The sequence below is a fragment of the Limulus polyphemus genome, unplaced genomic scaffold (genome assembly GCF_000517525.1).
Source record: "Limulus polyphemus unplaced genomic scaffold, Limulus_polyphemus-2.1.2 Scaffold4175, whole genome shotgun sequence".
Taxonomy (NCBI): domain Eukaryota; kingdom Metazoa; phylum Arthropoda; class Merostomata; order Xiphosura; family Limulidae; genus Limulus; species Limulus polyphemus.
The window spans coordinates 89,027-97,319 of record NW_013669785.1 but is presented as its reverse complement, the minus strand read 5'-3'; the positions used below and the strand labels follow the sequence as shown (position 1 = coordinate 97,319).

The following is an 8,293-nucleotide window of genomic DNA, read 5'->3' as shown; positions in this document are numbered from 1 at the left end:
GTTTACTTGTATTGTTTCACAACAGTCTAATTTATCTCTTGGTTTAATTTTATTGTTTCACAACAGTCTAATTTATCTCTTGGTTTACTTGTATTGTTTCACAACAGTCTAATTCATCTCTTGGTTTACTTAATTGTTTTATATCAGTCCAAGTTGTATCTAGATTAAATTGTATTCTCTCATAAAAGTCTAACTTACATATTGGTATACTTTTATTTTCTCACCACAGTTTATTTTGTATGTTGGTCTTACTTGTCTCATGAAAGTCTGATTTATATATTGGTATATTTTTATTGTCTCACCACAGTTTATTTTATATGTTGGTCTTACTTGTCTCATAAAAGTCTAATTTATATATTGGTATACTTTTATTGTCTCACCACAGTTTATTTTATATGTTGGTCTTACTTGTCTCATAAAAGTCTAATTTATTTCCTAGTTTCCCTGTATTATTTCACAACAGTCTAATTTACCATATATTTATACTTGCATTATCTCATAACAGTTTAATTTATATTTTGTTTTCACTTGCATTGCCACATAACAAAGTAGTATGCAGTGGTGGAAAATTTTTTCTTGGTTCCGTTGATTTTTTTACGATATTGTGCATTGCGAAAGTGTCAGAACTAATGTAAAATGGTCATGCACATTGTGTGGTGTAAGCTGATTCATATTTCAGTCATACAAACACAGATATGTATCTTTGTTAGCAAACCAACTGTTGCAAACGTATTATAGAAGGTGGTCATCAAATACTTCGTAAATACGAAAACGTTTTCTAATTTAAAAAAACCTAGATTTGAAGGTAATCCCAGTAATGTAATTCACCAAAGGGTGATAACAGAGTCTGTTTGTTATTTTAATATTTGGTTGTACCTCTTCAGGCATTAATAACTGTCGCTATGTCATAGAGTGCACAAGGGACTGAATGTAGGCAGGGGTGAGCTAATGAGTTCACATGAGAATTAGGGCTTCCTGCAGTTCGAAGGTGTTTCTCGGTTTCTTTTCTTGCACTTTGTTACCCAGTTTTCGACAGGGTTGGGATCTGGGCTGTTGCCTGGCCAACGTAGTGTCTTGATCCTCTCCCATCAAAGACAGTCCTTCACCTGAAGCAGTGAAATAAAACATAAGATGTATTTTCAATACACAGAGTGAAACTTCTTTATTTCACATAGAGCAGAGTCATTTTGAAATGTGCACTGGGCAGCTCTACTGAAGTAACTCCGAATTGTTGGAAAACGCAGGTGTCCCACACCCTGGCCAGAGATACATACCCATATCACTTCACCTTGTGGATGCTTCACAGTTGCATACAAACACGTTGGATGAAACTCTTTTTCCACATAGACATAAAAAAAGTGCTTCCCATCAGAACCATGCAGGTTGAACTTTGTTTCATCTAAGAAACATTTTCCTCCTCATTGCTTCAGTCCATTCTTTGGTCTTTGACCCAGTTGAGCCTCATCTTGTCGGTGAGAAGAGTTTTTTTTTTGGCCATCTTACCGGGAGACCATCTGAATATAGGTGAGACATGACGGTGCGTGCAGTGAAAGCGACTCCTCAAGTTTCTTGCCATGATCTTTTGAGATCTGTCGACGATTCTGTAGGTTCATGCGTTTCAGAATATGATCATCAACTGCTGTGGAAGCTTTTTTCTTACTCCACAAAACTGGTCTTACTACTCCTATGCACCCTTGACTTACAGTAGACTGGTGATATTTTTCTTCTTCTAGCAAGCTGTCTTGTCTGAAGTTCCACTTTTCAAGGAAACAATGACTGGTGTTGTTTTTTTTCACGGCGTTAACTAGCAACCCTTCCCTGGTAGCATCACCTATACATTGTAGCGGATAGGTTTCTAAGCTGAATCTCGGTATAACCTCTATTTATAGCAAAAAAAAAAGGCTGATGCAATACCTAGACAACCTTAGCATCACTTATACATTGTAGCAGATAGGTTTCTAAGCTGAATCTCGGTATAACCTCTATTTATAGCAAAAAAAAAGGCTGATGCAATACCTAGACAACCTTAGCATCACCTATACATTGTAGCAGATAGGTTTCTAAGCTGAATCTCGGTATAACCTCTATTTATAGCAAAAAAAAAGGCTGATGCAATACCTAGACAACCTTAGCATCACTTATACATTGTAGCAGATAGGTTTCTAAGCTGAATCTTGGTATAACCTCTATTTATAGCAACAAAAAAAAGGCTGATGCAATACCTAGACAACCTTTAAAGTTGCTGATGTAAAAATTAGATAGTATTACATCATCTATGAACACATTTGCACGCGCATTTATTAGAGTCTCAAAACAAATGGCGATTCCAAAAAATGTTTGAATTTTTCCCATCATTATATATATATATGTTGGTTTAATTGCATTGTCTCATAACAGTCTAATTTGTATTGTTGTAAGCTATATTTTCCATGTTTTAAGTTAGATGTTAAATAGAGGCACATGACGTTAAGAACAAGTTAGTTCATAAAAGTAGATCTAGAATACCTATAACGTTCGTGAATATTAGTGATCTAGAGATTTTGCAGTGTCTAAAAACAAGGCTACATAATGAATACGAGAATCAGTGAAGCAATTTTTAATTAGAAAAGTGCCAATCATTCAGTCAAGTTTTCGTATAAATGTTAGTTATTGTGTATATCTATTTACTCGATTGATTAGCCTAAAAATTGTACAAGTAAGTTTATTTGTCCCTTAGTCATAGTACCATTAGTGACTAAATTTCTCTTGAAAGTTAAAACATTGTTTGTGTGTTGAGGATGAAATAAACTAATATGCTACAGTTATATGAACAATACTTCTTATTATCTAGAAGTTAAGACATCACAGATTCCATGGTATTGAAACACTGACTTCTCTTAAGTATTGTATAGAAGAAATTAATCAGACAGCCAGTTACACAGAATGGAGGAAACAGACTATACGAAAATATGTTTCAAGTTTTGTGAGAAACTATAGATTAGAGGCTGTGTGGAAGAATAACTTTTTTAAGAGAATATTATTGTTAGAAATATAATTATTACAGCCGATTCTGTAAGGAAACAAAAGCTTTTATTAAGCTAAGGAGGATCTGACTTTTAGTCCAAATAGGTCAAAGTCACAGTAATGTGGTAACCAGATGTTAAAAAGACCGGAATTAAGGGGATTAATGGGGAAATTTCAGCTAGGAATACTCCATCTACTCCAGACGAGAAATAAGTTAGACATAGAGTTCCAGAAAAAGGGAATTGGACGTTATCCTTACCATAGGAAGCTTCTCTATACTTCAAAATGGGCATGTAGGTAAGTGACATCAAGGAAGAATGCATACTGGGAACAGACTTGATGCAGAGACATGAATGTAAGGTTGGGTGAGCTTTAACCCTATGAACTATATGCCAATTAGCACGCCAGAGACTGAACTTCCAGTGACAACAGGAAGGGTGTTCATTGTAGCATCAAGAAGTAAATTACTCATAACAAGTGTTGTCACTAAGGTGTAGTGGAACTAACTGTCCTGAGGAATTGGTGTTTGGAAGAGCTCTTGTGGACGTGAATAATAAAGGTGTCATAGATGATTTTACCCAAAAAAGATGTAAATCAGCTTGTGAAAGGTCATGCTAATAAAATTGGATTTCATCGAGGTGACATAACATGGTTGAAAAATTTGTTTGTTTGTTTTGAATTTTATGCAAAGCTACACGAGGGCTATTTGCACTAGCCATCCCTAATTTAGCAGTGACAAACTAGAGAGAAGGCAGATTGCCAACACCATCTACCACAAACTCTTGGGTTACTCTTTTACCAACAAATAGTGGGACTGACTGTCACATTATAACACACCTACATCTAAAAGGGTGGTCATGTTTGGCGACAGGTATTCGAGACTGCGACCTGCAGAATGCGAGTCGAACGACCTAACCATCAGACCATGCCAGGTTTGATTGAACAGTTCTTGCTGCAAGAGAAGATAAATAGGTGTTCAAGGAGTATGTATCATACTCAAAAGGATCAATGGTGTGGACTGCAAGAATTTAAAGGGACAGGTGGCTCATGTCAAAGGTCATTTACTGTGATCACCTTTGGGAGTACATCAGTGAGGGCATGGCTAACAGGGTAAGTCCAGAGAATAATTTTCAAGCAGATAGTTGTCCTACTGAGGTGCACAGGGATCTTACCTAGACCATTTATAGAGGATCCACAAGGTTAGAGCTGCCAGTGGATGCACTTGACCACCTACCTAGGAAGAATACTCCCAGTTTCAGGACAACAAGTGATAACAAGGAACAAGAGGCCATGTGATCCATATACCATAACTTCCAGAAACAGAAAACCACCTAAAAGATTTGATGAATGGACAGTTTAGTGTAGTTTTAATTTTTTATTAGGATTGTTTAAAGGACTTCACAATCCATCAAGGAGGCAGTGTTATAAGCTACATTTTAAATGTTTTAATTTAGATGTTAGCTTGAGGGTGCATGACATAAATATCACGTAAGCTTATAAGAGTTTTTATAGAATACCTAGAATGTTTGAACATTAGTGATCGAGAGACATTGTAAAAGATATGATAATATTCCTCCAGTCTTTTCCAAGAGATATTTTTCGAACAGGATTGAGTCTTTTTACTTCCACTTCCAGATTATTCAAAAAGAGATCCAGTAACCATATATTCTTTTTGAAAAAACTGTCATGTATCACAGGGAAATTCCCTGTGGTTTTTAAACTCCGTTTTTATCACTTCAAATGCACAATCAGAAAGTTTGAGAATCATATTAGCACAGATGTGCTAATAAATTACACAGATGTTCTTTATATCTGATGGGAGCTACCCACAATAGCTTTTGTAAGGTACGAAACAACAACTGAAGTGAAATGGAAAATTCCCAAAATAATCTATACTTGATTTGTGAAATTTCAGTGGCTATTAAAATTAGACAACACGTCTGTTAGCTCAACATTTACCATGAAACTTTGAGCAACTTAAAACTTACCAAATTACATAACCTTGGTATTATCATAACCAGAACCCCAGAAAAAAAGACCTCAATAAACATGTCTTCCCCTTTCTAATACAGAACAACGTGTACTTTCTAAAAAACTAAACTTTGCACCTTCTGATATTCAAACTGTTTAATACACTCTTAAAGTTGATATAGAAATATTTTTTCAGATGCTGCTACCAGAAATCACATTTTATTACTAAAATTACAGTTGTTACAACACCCACCAACACCAGGAGCAAAACAACAAATCAAAGAGCAACTAGTGACCCCTCCCCCCTCTATAAACACCAATACTGTTGACGATACCACACCTAACTCTACACATGATTTTTTAAGTCACTGGATTTCAGACAGCACAAATAGCCACCACCAGAAGGAGTACTACAAACGCCTGGTACCTTCATTCATCTTTATCAGACTGAAATTCATGCACTAAATCTAAAGAAAAAAACTCCACCACTTAACATAAATATAAAATAAAGACTTGTCTTATCTTCACTCAAGAATCACACAGACATAGTAATTAAACCAGCCAACAAAGATGCAACTGTTGTCGTATGGCAATAAGTTCTTTACATACAAGAAGCCCTCAGACAACTGAACAACCCCAACTTCTACAAGACACTTGATATAGATCCAACCCTTGAATATCAGAAACACATTAAGAAAAACATACAATAATTTATAAAAAAAAACAATTTAAAAAAATCCCAAAATAAACATTTTCTACTTTTTGCCCAAGATTCACAAATCTGGTTATCCTGGTCATCCCATAGTTTCAGCTTGTACCTATTCCATTGAATGAATATCTAATTCATAGATTTTGTTTCTGATCGTCTCTCTCTCTCCTATGTTAAAGACACCACAGCTGTTCTAAACCATCTTAAAAACTTTCATCACACAAAACCTGAAACTTACATCTTTATCATGAACATACAATCATTATACACTGTTATTCCTCACAGTTTCTAATGACTGACTCCATGACTGATGAAATGTTTATTGCACTTTCCCTAGTTCATTATAGACGTAACCCAATCTCAAAGACCACTTTGTGCACTCGAACCTACAGGACAACAATCACTCCATTGTAGGAAGTCGTCATTCTACCAGAAAAATTTGTTGTACCTGTCCTATATTTCAAACACTACGATAACTGGCCTTAGTTACAATTTTCCACGTCAGGAGACGTTACATCTGCATGTCAGGATATCACTTACTGCATCCAGTGTAGCAAGTATCACAAACTATTGAAGAAAGAGCCCGCAGATTGGGTGATCGTTTTCATGAACACCTTAGGTCTGTATTAGAAGGCTCCACTGACCTCCCAGTTCCTAGAAATTTTACCTTTTCTGACCACAATGGTACTTCAGACATGGTAGTCTTATCATGAGAAATGCACCACTTAACAAGTTAAAACGAAAAAGCCTTGAACACCATCTTATCTTCCGACTGAACACCAAGTCCCCTTATGGTATTAATGAAATATTACTTTCAAATAACACTGGGCAACAACAAATTTTTTGTCTGCTACTAGAAAACTTGCAACTGTTTCTGAGTAATTTGGCCATGGTGATTCTAAAAATCATGTTGAAAATTACTGATCACCTCTATTTTTCGAATTATGATAGATTTATTCAAAATGTTCTAATGTATCATGAAAATAAATTTTTCTTTAATACCTTTATCTATTAATTGAAAATTGCATTTAAGAAAGTATAATCTTCATGCTTTGATAGGTTTATTTCATGTTCACAGCATGAACAACAGGAATCGATGGCTTAATGCTCCAATTGTGCAAAAGTACAACTTTCAAGTTAAGTTTATATGAGTCGATAAAAGGACTCCATTCTTGATGATGATGTTCAGTACCTAACTTTTCCATTAATGCATCAACGTTTTAACAGAAAGAAAAAAATTATCTTGCATGCTGTAGTGAGAAACAAGACTTTGCTGGCCACTTTGGCGAATAGAAATAGATGCACACCCTCAGGATCCACTTAGTATGAGTGAAAAATTTCAGATTTATGGGTTTTTTTTTTGCTCTTGGAGCTATGACAGTCACATACTATTTTCTATGTGGTTGTTCGCTTGCTTACCTCACAAAAAGATGTACACTTGCGCGCACGTGGATAAGTAATAATACCCAGGTGCACACCCTCAGGGTCCACTTAATATGTGTACAAAATTTCAAGTTTCGAGATTCTTTACTCTTGGAGTTATGTCGGTCACACACACACAAAGAGACATACTTTTTTATTATTATAGATGAGGTCAAGATTCCAGTAACAAAGTGCATGTTGACATCTTTGTTGAATGAAATGTTTGATAAAATAGTAGAATGACTGATATTGTCAAATTCACATTATGCATCTTTTTCTCTCATTATACATCTCTCTCCCAGTATGCATTGTTCTCTTAATCAAATATTGTTTATTTCAGGTGATCAAGTGCTTCTAGACGGAACTCGAGGAATACTACAAAAAATTGGCTGAAATCAGAAATTAGCGCTGCTGTTATTTAATTCATATTATAAAAAATAACTTCTCTTTATTAATAAGTAGTTGTTTTTCTAGTATGGAAAGCAATGTTAAACAATATTATCACAATAAAATGTTTCATTGTACAAACACTGGGCTCATTTTTCTCCATCTAAGAAACTTCAGATAGTTTATGCTACCATAAACTAAGCGTCATGTATACCTAGTAAAATACAGATAATATTCTAGATTTAGAGAATCGTATCTGCTGTCATATCGATAAGTCTTGAATTATAAAACTTTTCTGCTGTCAACACCCCCCCCCCCCCAGTGGCACAGCGGTATGTCTGCGGACTTACAACGCTATAAACTGGGTTTCGATACTTGTGGTGGGCAGAGCACAGATAGCCCATTGGGTAGCTTTGAACTTAATTACAAACAAACAAACATAAAAAACATGACTACTGCCATTCCAATTAGTTGCAAGACGTATAAAAACAGGTCTGCTATTATACCAATAAGTCGTGAGACATAGAAAAGTATATCTTCTGTCATACCAGAATTAAGGAGAAGAAATTCTCATTTTTTGTCATACTGTGTCCATTAATATATCACTGTTAAAAAAAAAGAGAAGAACAATAGAGAATGTTCAACCAAACTCTTGACCCAAATTTTATAAAACACATTAATAACAGTTCCTCATTCTAATTCACAAGCTTTGTCTGTCGAAACAATGTTTTGTTAATTCTGTAATCATTAGCTAGTAGTAATATGTTGTTATTTCTCTTTCTTTAAAATTACACCATGCAA

At 35.1% G+C, this 8,293-nt stretch overlaps 1 long non-coding RNA gene across 1 annotated transcript in view; it reads left to right on the top strand.

The window, feature by feature from the left end:
* The window catches only part of LOC111088643, a 10,340-nt gene extending 2,707 nt beyond the window's left edge, over positions 1-7,633 (top strand). Inside the window, exon 2 of the long non-coding RNA XR_002613103.1 lies at positions 7,446-7,633. This is a non-coding gene — a long non-coding RNA (uncharacterized LOC111088643). The remainder of the gene's footprint in view (positions 1-7,445) is intronic.
* Positions 7,634-8,293: the final 660 nt, after the last annotated feature.